Here is a 12,980-nt window from a genome sequence, read left to right as displayed (position 1 = left end):
CTCTGGTTTTAAATAAATCTTAATACAGGTTATGACAGGACTGGCTACAAGTGTTGTCTTTCTTCTGAGATCTAAGATTCAATTGACCTAAGGAAGTGACTGGTCCTTCGGGACTGGCAGTAACCTGAACATTGCTGTGATTCATGGGGTAAGGCAGTGGTTCTCAACCAGGGGTCTGGGGCTCCCTGGGGGGCCGTGAGCAGTTATCAGGGGGCTGCCAAGCAAGGCCGGCATTAGACTCGCTGAGGCCCAGGGCAGAAAGCTGAAGTCCCAGCGCATGGGGCTGAAGTCCAGGGCCCTGAGCCCCACCACTCAGAGCTGAAGCCAAAGCCTGAGCAATGTAGCTTTGTGGGGGCCCCTGTGGCATGGGGCCCCAGGCAGTTGCCCTGCTTGCTGCCCCCTAACGCCAGCCCTGGCTTTTATATGCAGAAAACCAGCTATTGTGGCCCACGTGGGCCGTGGAGTTTTTATAGCGTGTGTGGGGGGAGGGCTCAGAAAGAAAAAGGTTGAAAACCCCTGGAGGAAGGGACCATCTGTCACACAGGTTGGCTCACCTGCGTGGTGAGATATATGGGATCACCCAAAAGGACTGTCTGTGATTCCATGTTAATGCTGTTACAGAGCCTGAAGTGTTTACACTGGATACTTGGTTGGTGAAATCTCCATACAGACCTCACACCCAATTTGGGTTTGTTCCCTGCTTCTCACCAGTCTGCCTGAGGCTGGTGCTCGTGCTCTCGAGTCACTGGGGACAGCGCTACAGAGACTAACGGGCACAACGCCACCAGCAGCAATTGGCAGCACTGCAGAGCAGGCTTCACAGGGACACAGTGTGGGCCAAAGGGTCTGTGGTCTCCACCAAACCCCCGTTCTCCTCCAGGGCACGTCAGCACCCCAGCAACCTTCAAGGGGGGGTCCAGGCTGCCACCCCTCCAGTGATGATGGATCTGCAGCACAGCATCACCCGCACCCCATGACCCACCTTGTCTCCTCAGACAGAGGTGAGTGACGGAGGGGGCAGAATGGATCCAGGGGGCAGGGAGAGGGATAACAAAACACACCTCCTGGGGTCACCCCTCAGGACGTGAAGGTGACAGGCAGTAAACGGGGAGGGGAGGGAGTGGGAGCAGCACCCTCAAGGGCAATGCTGCCAGTGGGTCTCCCCACCACCTCAGGCCTGGGGCTGATAGGGGGCCATTCCCTGGGCCTGGGCACCTGTGAAGGGCTATATAAACCCCACACTGGCATAGAAGGGGTTAAACTGCTGCTTTAGTCTGGACTGGCCTGTCAGGACTAGAGCAGGAGCTAACAGGAGAGACCTGCTCTACTCTGGGGGAGGGGAGCACCCTGGGAAGGGAACAGTCTGTGGAGCATTTCCAGCCCCAAGGAGAGGGCTGGCAGCATTCGGGGCTCTGGCCTTCACTGAGGGAGGGTGGGGATCCCGGAGCTCAAAGGGGGAGCAGGTTAAAACTTGTGCTGGGGACCCACTAAACTCTGAAGGGGACTGAGACGCTCCCAGGGCTCTCAGCAGTAAGAGGGGCTCAGATCCTGATGGGAGCTGTCCACAGGGCTTTCCCCGTTTCTCTTTCATTCCTTTATTTACCCTTGTTTGCCGACAGTCGGCTCTTCTGCTGTTTCACCTGGTGCCCCGAGAAGGACGTGCCCCCGTAGCACCCTGGGGCAGGGGCCAATGGGACTCTCAGAGCTGCACCCCAGAAGGCCTGAGGCCCAGCAGTTGGGCACCAGTTTGAGGGGCTGGATGGCCTCTCCCTGGGGGCTGCCAGCAGCCTGGCACATGGAGTAGATACGGGGTGGCCTGGGGAGCAGGAAGCGGGGCAGCGTCCCAGACAGCACAGCGAGAAGGCAAACGGAGAGGGGACATGGGGCACTGCAGTGAACTCAGCACCCGTCCTGAAGGCCATTGGCAGAAAGTCGTCCTCTCCCTGGCCTAGGGGGGTCAGACAGTGACACAGAGACCCCTTGGCAAAGGGTCACTTGGTCTTTGCCAGCAGCTCTCACCTGAGACCTGACAAACCCACCACACCAAACACATCGCTTGGAGGATGGTCCTGCGAGGTGTCTACAGAAAGCTCATCACTGGTCAAGACTCAGTGACTGAGAGATCAGCGTATGGGTCATATGTACGGAACAAAGCATTGACACGGAACATCTACTTTATAAACTCAACTGTCCAGCCCTGCTCCCTCCCAAACTATCAGTGGAAAACCATCTGGACACCACCAAACAACTGAAACTGGAGTGTGGGGGAGCTGAAGGTGGGGGAGTGTGAGGGAAACTGGAGTGTGGGGGAGCTGAAGGTAACAAATTTAATCATCCCAAATCCAAACTAGGAATAGTTTCAAGGCACATGTTACACGTATATGGGGTGCAGGGGCAGGCCAGAGTGTATAGGGCAGGGGCCTGTTTGGAGGAGGGGCAGAGCTAGGGCACGGCTGGACCAGGAGCAGAAGGCCCAGCTGGGGCACAGACCATGTCAGAGATTTCTCTCGCTGGCTCTGTTACCACTGCCCACGGCAAACACTTGAAAGAAGGGGAAGCCGAGCTGCAAATGGTGTCAGGAGGAGGAGAGACACTTGAAAGCATGACCATTATTCCCATTCCACCGTAACAAAAAGTACAGGAGAGGGGAGCAAAACTTCAGAATCACGCAGCACCTAGGTGGAGAGAGCACTGGACCCAGACTATTCCTGGCTCGGCCACGGGCCTGCTGGGTGACCTTGGGTAAGTCATTGCTCTTCCCTGTGCCTCTGATTGCAAACTTGTGTGAGACCCAGAACTGCCTATAGCGCTGCTAACTCCTCCTGCCAACATGGCTCTGTGCAGAGAGCTAGGAAATTCACGTATTAAAACTTTATGAAAGCAGGATTTAAGGTTGCCCGAAGCTGACTGGTGCCCCTCCAGAAGAGAGATCAGCAAAACTCAAACTTGTAATAATCAGGAAAGGCAGAAAAAGTACACACCAATGCAATCCTAATTCTGCAATTCACAAAGGCAGCAAAGCCCTGGAAAGGCAACTTTCAGAAGCAAACAGAAGGGGACAGAGCTTACCTGTGCTAAGGCAGAATGTGGTTTTAGGTGAGCTGCGCTGTACAGGAGCTACCAACACCTGTTCTACACTCAGATACTGGGCCTGCTCCCCAGAAACAGCCGCACACTTGGTCAACTGAACAGCCCTTCACCCCTTTTTACAACTCTTTCATCCTTACTCACAGATGTTCCACTTAACAGTCTCCATTCACCCACCCATCGTGAAGCACACAGACTGCTCTCACATCCCATCTCACTGCTGACCATTCCCATGGCAAACAGTCCCATTTCCTCCTGACAACATGCACCGCTCAGTGCAGAAACGAGACAGACTGGAAGCTCCAGGTACACATGCACCTCTCTCCTTTCATCGCACAATGGGGGAGTCAGACCCAGATCTTCTCATATCACAATCACACCTCCACCAAATTGCTTTAACTAACACCTTTACCAACCAGTGCCGTCCATGCCCCAAAGAGATCATAATCCAAGTAGACAATGGGGAGGAGGAAAACACAGAGGGGCTGTGACTTCCCCCAGGTCACCAAGCAGGTCAGGGACAGAGCCAGGAACAGACCCCGGTAATGGCAGAGCCCCATCGCCCGCAGCTTGGAAAGGTCCCCCGAGCACACTGTCCTATTAGTATCCAGGAAGAGGTGTGCAGGGACTGCAGCTGAGCTGCCCTGCCAAGACAGCCTGTGCATCCATGGACAAACCACCTCACTGGGGAGTGTCCCCTGGGTCAGGAGAAGTCAGCCCTGTGGGGCTGCGCTCCTGGCTCATACCTCCAGCACTCACTGCTGCCCCTCCCTGACCAGCTGCACTGTTCAGCCAGCCCCAGGCCTCTATGAGGTCACTGCCCCCCCTCCCCTATCCCCTACAAGCCTTCAAACAGGGACATGGTGCACCAGTACCAATCAGAGTGCACTAGTGTAAATTCTGTATGTACTAAGGGTTTGCACCAGTGCCTAAAACACCAGGGTGGCAGAGACCTTCAGAAACAGCAGTACGGTGGCACTAGAACCTATTTCTAGCTCGGTCACGGACAGCCTGGGTGACGTTGGCCAATGTTTCTCCTCCCAACTTCAGTCTCTTTACCCAGCTGCCACTCACTGGGGTCTCCTCTCTCTCCAGAGCTGCTCACCACTACAGTCTGTGTGGGTGTCCCCAGAGCTAAGGCAGGTCAGCTCGGGAATAGTCTTACAAGGGGGCTGGGGAGTCTCTGTCCCTGGAAGTTTTTAGGAACAGGCAGGACAGAGATAATCTACAGAGACCGGATCCTGCCTCAGCAGGGGGAGCTGGACAGAGACATGGCAGCTGAAGGCACTAGGCTGCCCTACAATAGACACGTATGAAAACAAATCACACAGAATAAAACCCACCACAACATAACGTCAGGCAATTCAGGGGAAAAACCAACGCGCCCCCCCCCCGCACACACACCCTCGTCCCTCCCCCCCACACACACGGGGGGGGGGGCAGGTGCTGATCAGGGATAAGATCCGAGCGGTTCCCACCAGGGTCTGACCGAGGAGCGGGGGGAAAAGCGGCGCCGTTGGCCCCCAAGGCCCCGTCCCGCGGGGGGGACCCGGGCACAGGGTCGATCCGGGCGGGGCCCCGCGCGCGGCCCGGTCCGGCGGCAGCAGCGAAGGCGGGAGAACGGGGCGGGGGGGGGGGGGTTGGGATGTTTTATATCCGGGTCTGAGCGGTGGGGGGAAAACGGGTCACAGACTCCGCCCCCGCCAGCGGGGAGCCAAACCCCCAGCGCGGGGGGGGGCGGGGTGAGGGGCCCGGGGAGGGTGAGGGCCCCGGGGGATTTACAGGACGCTCCAGCGCACGCGGCAGGGACGGTTCCCCCCCCTCACACGGGCCGCGGGGCGCCCGGGGGGGGCGGGGGCGGCAGTGGGGGAGGGGCAGGTGCGAGACACGGACACACACTCACCTTCCCTTCCCCCCCCCACCGCTACGGGGGCCGCACCGGGACCCCCCGCCCCGCCCCGCCCCGCCCCGCCCCAGCTCCCGGCCCGGCCCAGGGCGGGGGGGGGTCTCGGGCCCAGGTGTCTGTTCCCCGCGCCCCGCTCGGCTCTTACCGGTTCTGCCGCGCGCCCGGAGCCTCCCCCCGCAGCGGCCGGAAGTGACGCACCCCGCGGGGGCGGGGGGTGGGGTCACGTGACGGGGCCGGTGTAACGCCAGAAACAGCCCCCGCTCCGGATTCGCTACTTGGGCTGCACTGAGCATGCGCAGCCGAACGGAGCATGCGCAGTAACTGCCGCTGTCGCCGCTGCCCGCTCTCTGCCCTCACCGCTCCCGGCGCTTCGCTGCCCGCTCCGCGGGGGGGTGAAAAGCCCCGGGGGGCACATCGCAGCGGGGGGGTGGGGATGCCAGTGGCTGAGCGGGGCAGAAATTGACTGGCCGGGGTGGAGCTGCTGCAGGGGCGGCGGGGAGGGCCGGGGGAAATGGGGAGCCGCTGCCAGACCCTGTGCGGGACAAACCCCTGTTTGGGGAACAGGGGCCCCTCGGGCCGAGCCCCGCTGCGCGCGCAGATCCGGGGGCCGGGCGGGGGCACCGGCTGTCTCGGTTCTGCCGCGTGTCCGCCCGGGGGGGGGCGGGTTCCCGGGGCTCCAGGCACCGCCCCTGTCCGAGCTCCGACCCCGCAGCGCCGCTCGGTCTGTGCCAGCGCTGCGGGCGGCCCTGCTCCGGCCGGGAGCCCGAGTGCGGGACACACCGGCCAGACCTCCCGCCCGCCCGGCTCTGCCCCCGCCCGGGACTGTGGGAAAGTGTCTGTGTCCGTGTGAAACCCCGCAGCCCCTTCCCCTGGTGCAGCGCCGAGCTGCCAACTCCCCAGCCCGCGTGTCCCCTGCACCCCATCCCCTGCCCCCCTCACTCAACCTCCCCATAGCCTGCAACCCTCCCGCCCCCCAACTCCCCCCCCAGCCCGCGTGTCTGCCCCCCTGCACCCCCTGCCCCAGCTCAGAGCCTGCCCCCTCCTCAACCTCCCCATAGCCTGCAACCCCGCCCCCCAACTCCCCGAGCCCGCGTGTCCGCACCCCTGCACCCCATCCCCTGCCCCAGCTCAGAGCCTGCCCCCTCCCTCAACCTCCCCATAGCCTGCAACCTCCCGCCCCAACTCCCCCGAGCCCGCGTGTCCGCACCCCATCCCCTGCCCCAGCTCAGAGCCTGCCCCTCACTCAACCTCCCCATAGCCTGCAACCCTCCCGCCCCAACTCCCCTCCGAGCCCGCGTGTCCGCACCCCATCCCCTGCCCCAGCTCAGAGCCTGCCCCCTCACTCAACCTCCCCATAGCCTGCAACACTCCTGCCCACCAACTCCTCCCGAGCCCGCGTGTCCGCACCCCTGCACCCCATCCCCTGCCCCAGCTCAGAGCCTGCCCCCTCACTCAACCTCCCCATAGCCTGCAACCCCCACCCCCAACTCCTCCCAGAGCCCGCAAGTCCGCACCCCCATCCCCTGCCCCAGCTCAGAGCCTGCACCCTCACTCAACCTCCCCATAGCCTGCAACTCTCCTGCCCCCAACTCCTCTCAGAGCCCGCGTGTCCGCACCCCTGCCCCGCCCCGCGCAATCCCCTGCCCCAGCTCAGAGCCTGCACCCTCACTCAACCTCCCCATAGCCTGCAACTCTCCTGATCCCCAACTCCCTCCCCGAGCCCGCGGGTCCGCACCCCTGCACCCCATCCCTGCCCCAGCTAAGAGCCTGCACCCTCACTCAACCTCCCCATAGCCTGCAACCCTCCCGCCCCAACTCTCCCCGAGCCCATGTGCCTGCACCCCTGCCCCCATCCCCTGACCCAGCTCAGAGCCTGCACCCCTCACTCAACCTCCCCATAGCCTGCAACTCTCCTGCCCCCCAACTCCCTCCCAGAGCCCGCGTGTCCGCACTGAGCTACTCCCTGTGGATCACCCCACTCCAGGAGCGTTCGTTCTAGGCAGCAAGCCGGCTAGACAGGGAAACATCAGACGCTGCTCCCAATGCTACACTCAGTTTTTCAGAAATTAGTTGACTTCATGGCCAGAAGAGACCATTAGAGCATCTAATCTGACCCCCTGCATATCACAGGCCTCTTGTAGGACACCATAGCTACTTTTGAGGCAAACACATTCCAGAAAGGCATCTAGTCTTCATTAAATGACATCAAGAGATGGAGAATCCACCATTTTCCTTGGTAGCTTGTTCCTGTGGTGAATCATCCTCGCTGTTGAATATTTGTGCCTTTGTTGTAATATGAATTTGTGTCTTTTCATCTTCCAGCCATTGGGTCTTGTTAGGCCTTTCTCTGCTCGATTAAAGAGGCCTTTAATACCCAATAATTTCTCTCCATTAAGGCACTTCAATGAAGTCACCTTTCAATCTTCTTTTGATCAGCTAAACAGGTTGAGCTCTTTCAATAGCTCACTAGAAGGTATTTTTCTCTGGCCCTCAGAACATTTGGTGGCTCTTTGCTGCCCCAGCTCCAATTTCACAACATCTTTTTCACATGAGGACACCAAAACTGGAGGCAGTATTCCAGTATCAGTCTCACTGATGCCATGTCACCTCTTGTAATGTTATTGACATAATCTGTAACTGTATAGATCACTGCTGCGACCACAGTTCTATATTTGCAGCCAATATTGTAGAAAGGTTGTCGTGTAAGAGGTCTATGGAGTGGTTCTGATTGGCTGATTATAATGATGCTATCTCTAGATGTGTATCATTTTTGTAGTTGACGTTATGAATATTGGCTCTATGCTGCCTGTATTTCAAACTTGTGCTCTGCTTCAGGGAACACCCCAGACAAGTTGGTGTCAGTTCTGCCTAGAACGAATGCTCCTTGAGTGGGGTGATCCACAGGGAGTAGCTCAAACCTCCAAAGTGCCTGGCCAGGGGCAGGACATTGGCACAGCAAGGGAGGGGTGTGGCAGTGACATCACAAAGATCTTTTGCAGGATCTCAGCCTATTGGTCCAAGGTGGTGGGGAGGTGGTGACCTCACAGAGAGATGCTGACATCAGCCAGGCAGGACAGGGGCGAGGGGCCAGGGAAACCTCAGAGACCCCTGTGGCTTTGCTTCAGCAAGTCTCCTTCTCCAGGTCTCTCTTTGAGGACTGAGAGAGTATTCGGGTTCACGGACGTGAGTGCCAGGAGGAACCTCTTTCGAGTTTTCTCCTTCCCTTTTAGTGATTTTACTAGAAAACAGCCGTCCCTGTTTAGAAGGTAAGAGCCTCCTGGAGGTTTGAAAGCTGTTCAGTCTGAGCCATCTGGTGAGAGTTGAATTCTAGGCATGGAAAACATGAGCTTAAGGAGGCTGAATTTTATTCTGAATTTTATTTGATCCCCACCAGTGACCTGGGCCATCCTTTGGGCTCTCTGGTGAGAACCCTCAGCCTCCCGTCCTCAGTCTCTACCCTGATTGGCTGAGCAGGGGGTTATTGACAGGGAGGAGACTCAGGTCCTTGTTGGTCTCTTTTAAGACCAAGGAAATAAGTCAGAACCAGTTCTATGTTTGACGAATTTTGCTGCTTCTCTACATTAATGGTCTCTGAGCAGTTCATGATTCTCTCTAACATTGCAGTTCTCCTCAAATACTTGCTGAATAATTCCTGTGCACAGTTGTTGGTCTGGAGCTCATCACAGAGCTCTTTATTCAGGTCATTCAATGTCTGAAATTCAAGGTTAGTTTGAAAATCAGGGCTCTTGGGTCCTATTCCCAACTCTACCACTGACTGGCCGTGTGACCTCAGACAAGTCAATTCTCCTTTCTCAGCCTCAGCTTCTCTCTCTTTCAAGTAGGGATAATAATGATCCTCTCCTACCTACCTCATGGTGGGTGAAGGATGGGGATCCATTGGAGAGTGTCACTAGGAGTAGTGCATAATATGAGGTGTCCTATCACGTTTACTCAGAGCAGATTATGACATAATAAAATAGCTGAAAGTCTATTTTATTTGTATTTTTTTATTTTTAAATTGTTAAGAGCAGCAACGACTTAGCTCAGATTGAAGCATCTTATCTAATTTTTGAGATCGAAGTGTCTCCTCTTTGTGTGTGACGAGACAATCTAACACACTGTGACAAACAGGAGATGCTTTTGTTTTGCAACAAAATCTTTTTGCAAAGAATTTTCATCCCACTTGTTATGATTTCGAGAAACAAACTGGTTTAGTCTGAATGGGATTTTCTGACAGAAATGGTTTCAATGAAATTTCCCACCATCTCGATTCCTGGGCTCCATCCCTGCCTCTGGGGGTTTGCTGTTTGTTAGAACAGGAGTCGGAACTGGTGGCTTCTCTTTCTGGCTCTGCCACTGCCTTGCTGTGTAGGCCTTGGGTAGGTCATTTCCCTTCTCTGGACCTCAGGCTCCTCCCCATCTGTCCAGTGGGAACAGGGACAATTCTCGAGCTCTGGGCAGTCATGAGCCTGAGTGAGATAAGGGGCGATAAAGCCCTCTGTGAAGGAGAAAGGGGAGTTTCACGGTGTTTAGCACCAAGGAATTCTAAAGTTTGCTAAAATGTCTAGTCTGTGGAAACAAGAAATGGTCGGGCCCAAATTTTTTAACCACTGCCTTTTCTAAAGCCCATTCAGGGATGTGAGTCTCTGTCTTTTCGGTACCTGGGGTTCTTTGCCAGCAGGAGAGAAGAGGTTCCTGCCTCCATTTTTGGGGCCTTAACAAACCAGGTGTTGTGCCCCAGTTCTCGTCTGAGATCCCTGAAAAAGAACATCTTCCCATCCATGAACAAGACAGGACCTATCTTTGAAAGGGGAACAAAGAGACCCCTGGGACTTGCAGACTAGCCAGCCTCACTTCCATAGCCGGAGAGATACTGCAATACATTCGTAAACACTCAGTTTGTCAGCAGCACCTACAGGATAATTTGGTTCTTAGGATGAGTGAGCATGGATTTGTCAAGAACAAATCATCCCAAACCCAGCCTCTTTCCTTCTTTGGCAGGGTTCCGGGCCTAGTGGAGGTGGGTAAACAGTAGATGGGATCTATCTCGGGGTTACTAAGACTTTTGACACAGTCCCGCAGGACATTCTCACAAGCAAACCAGGGAAATGCGGTCTAGATGCAATCAGTGTCATGTGGGTGCAGAGCTGGTTGAAAGCCCAGACTCCAAGAGCCCTTCTCCATGTTTGGCTGCCCAACGGAGAGGGTGCACCTTGTGAGTGCGGCAGGGATCAGTCCGGTGCTATTCAATAGTTTCATGAATGATTTGGAAAATGGAGTGGAGAGCCTGCTTCTAAAATGTGCGAATGACACCAAGCACTTTGGAGCACAGGATTGGAATCCAAAACGCCCGTAACAAATTGGAGACTTGGTCTTCTTGAGCCAAACCCCATGGCTGGGCCCCTCTCTCTAGACTGGGCTGAAGTGAAACCCCAGAGCCAGACACTCCTCCTCCTGGGCAGTGCGCTCTGACCTTGAATGGTCAGATGCTGCTTAGCGCTGTCAGAGCAGCTTTGGCTGGGGGATTCTCCCAGCACTTTCCAATAGCGGGAAGGTACGAAATCCCCATTTGCCTGCTGGGGACGGAGCCCTAGAGGGGGGAGCAACTTGCCCAGAGTCCCCCAGGAAAAGGAAAACAACCAGCAGTGGAACCAATAGGAAACCCAGCAATGGAACCCAGGAGTCCTGGGGGTGTGCTAGGGTGACCAGATGTCCCAATTTTATAGGGACAGTCTCAATTTTTGGGTCTTTTTCTTATCTAGGATCCTATTACCCCCCACTCCCTGTCCCGATTTTTCACACTCGCTGTCTGGTCACCCTAGGGTGTGAACAGGTGTGGGTCCCAGCTGCTCCCTGCCCCCCCTCATTGAAGCAGGTGTGCAGGGTTAGTGCCCTGAGAACTGCAGGGCACCAGTGGCCAGGGGGCTGGCTGGAGGCCGGGCAGGGGCTGATGGGAGGTAGGGTCTGGCTGCAGGGAGGGCAAGGGGTGCGGGGCTGGCTGGAGACAGGGGTGTGTGGGGCAGGCTGGCTGGCTTCAGGCAGGGACGCAGGGGGGGTGCATCGGGTTGGCAGGGCTGGAGACAGAGGAGTGCGGGACTGGCTGGCTTCAGGCAGGGGGGTGCGGCAGGAGTTGGCTGGAGACAGGGCAGGGTGTGCACGGCTGGGGGTGTGTGGGGGCTGGCTGGCTTTGGGCGGGACCACAGGGGGGTGCGGCAGGAGTTAGCTGGAGACAGGGCAGGGGTGTGGCAGGGGCTGGCTGTGGGCAGGGGGTGTGGGGCTGGCTCCAGGCAGGGCAGGGAGGATGCGGCTGGTGCGGGCAGGGCAGAGGGCTGGCTGCAGACAGGGCATGGGGTGCGGGGCTGGCTGCAGACAGTGGCTGGCTGCGGGCAGGGTAGGGGGTGTGGGGCTGGCTGTGGGCAGGGCAGGGGGTGCAGGGCTGGCCGCAGACAGGGGCTGGCTGCAGGCAGGGCATGGGGTGCAGGGCTGGCTGGAGGCAGGGCAGGGGGGTTCAGCAGGGGCTGGCTGGAGCCGGGGCGTGCGGGGCTGGCTGGAGACAGAGGCTGCCTGCAGGGAGGGCAGGGGGTGGAGGGCTCACTGAAAATGTACCGAGAGGTATTATCCTGGGCTCCTGAAAGACAACATTATACTCACTTCTATCAAAAGATGAGCTCATCTGACTGTCACACAAGCCCTGCATCGGTCACGCACCTATTTACTCAATTTAGAATTCTACAGGAGATATTTTCCTCTTAAAATGAGGGAAAGGCATGAAAGCGACAGTGATTAATGTAGCCAATAAGGATACATTAAATGCAATTTTAAAATGACTGATGACAAATGTCTAAAAATTATTCTAGTGGGTGGGAGATGAGGCAAAAAATGGGGGGCAAGGAAACTTGTCAAAACTTTTATGACAAATGAAGGTATAAAGTTATTACTACTCAGGTTCTTTAGAGACCCCACAGCTTCTAATAACCCAGGGGACAGGACTCCTTACCCAGCGAGGTCACCGTCTCATAGTTCTCCTGCATGACATCCCAGTAGAGGGCTCTCTGAGTGGGGTCCAGCAGAGCCCCCTCTTCTCTGGTGAAATACACAGCCACCTCCTCGAAGGTCATCGGCCCCTGAAAGAGCAAGAGTCCAACACTCGGTACCTGCTGCCCCACTCACAGCCCCACACTCATGGGGGAGAGGAGCCAATCAAATGGAAGCTCTGGGTGGCTCACAGGCAGGAGTCCCACCCCACCCCACTCAGAGCAGCCAGGAAACGCCAGGGGGAGGGGACGAAGCGAGAGCCCCTTGTCTCTCCCAGCAGATCCATCCCCCCCCTACTAGCCACAGACGGACACAGGAGATGGAGGCCCTGGCAGATGCAGGGAGAGCTCGCTGGCAGGGAGCCCAGCGCTGTTCTCATTGTGAAGAGCTGGACGGGGCCAGACTCAGTGGGGGGCAGATGACATGACGGTCCAGGGGGGCCTTGCTGAGGGGGTTCCTCCAGCAGGGGTGTCCTGTCTCTCCTCCCCCCCACTTCTCTTCAGCTGCCTCCCCTGCAGCTGTTCCTGCAGCCCTGCCCCCCCCCCCGGAGCTGCACCGGCCAAGCTGCCCCCAGGAGCCTCCTGTGCTGTGCGGCGGGCGGGGGGAAGGGTTGCTGATGTCGGGGTGGCCCCACCCTCCTGCCTCTGTGCCCAGTCTCTGCTGAGCTGAGCTGGGGGGACAAGATTCTGTGCTGCTGCCTCTGGGTCAGGAGTGGGGGCTGCTGGCCCCTGCTGCCGTGTGAACGAGCCCTCGGACTAGTGAGTGCCGCTGGGCTGGAAGTGACAGCGGGTGTGTCTCACACTCCCCCCCCCCACACACACACTCACCCCACCACACACACTTCAGTTACTGTTGTTAGTCCCTTTTACTTCCTGTCAAAATGAGCAAAGTACATGTAGTCTCTGTAATTTTATTCTTCACATTCGGTCAGGATGACAGTGGTGGTAGTTTA

This window comes from Mauremys reevesii, linkage group 14 (assembly GCF_016161935.1).
Source record: "Mauremys reevesii isolate NIE-2019 linkage group 14, ASM1616193v1, whole genome shotgun sequence".
Lineage (NCBI taxonomy): Eukaryota > Metazoa > Chordata > Testudines > Geoemydidae > Mauremys > Mauremys reevesii.
Note: the sequence above shows the minus strand (reverse complement) of the source record.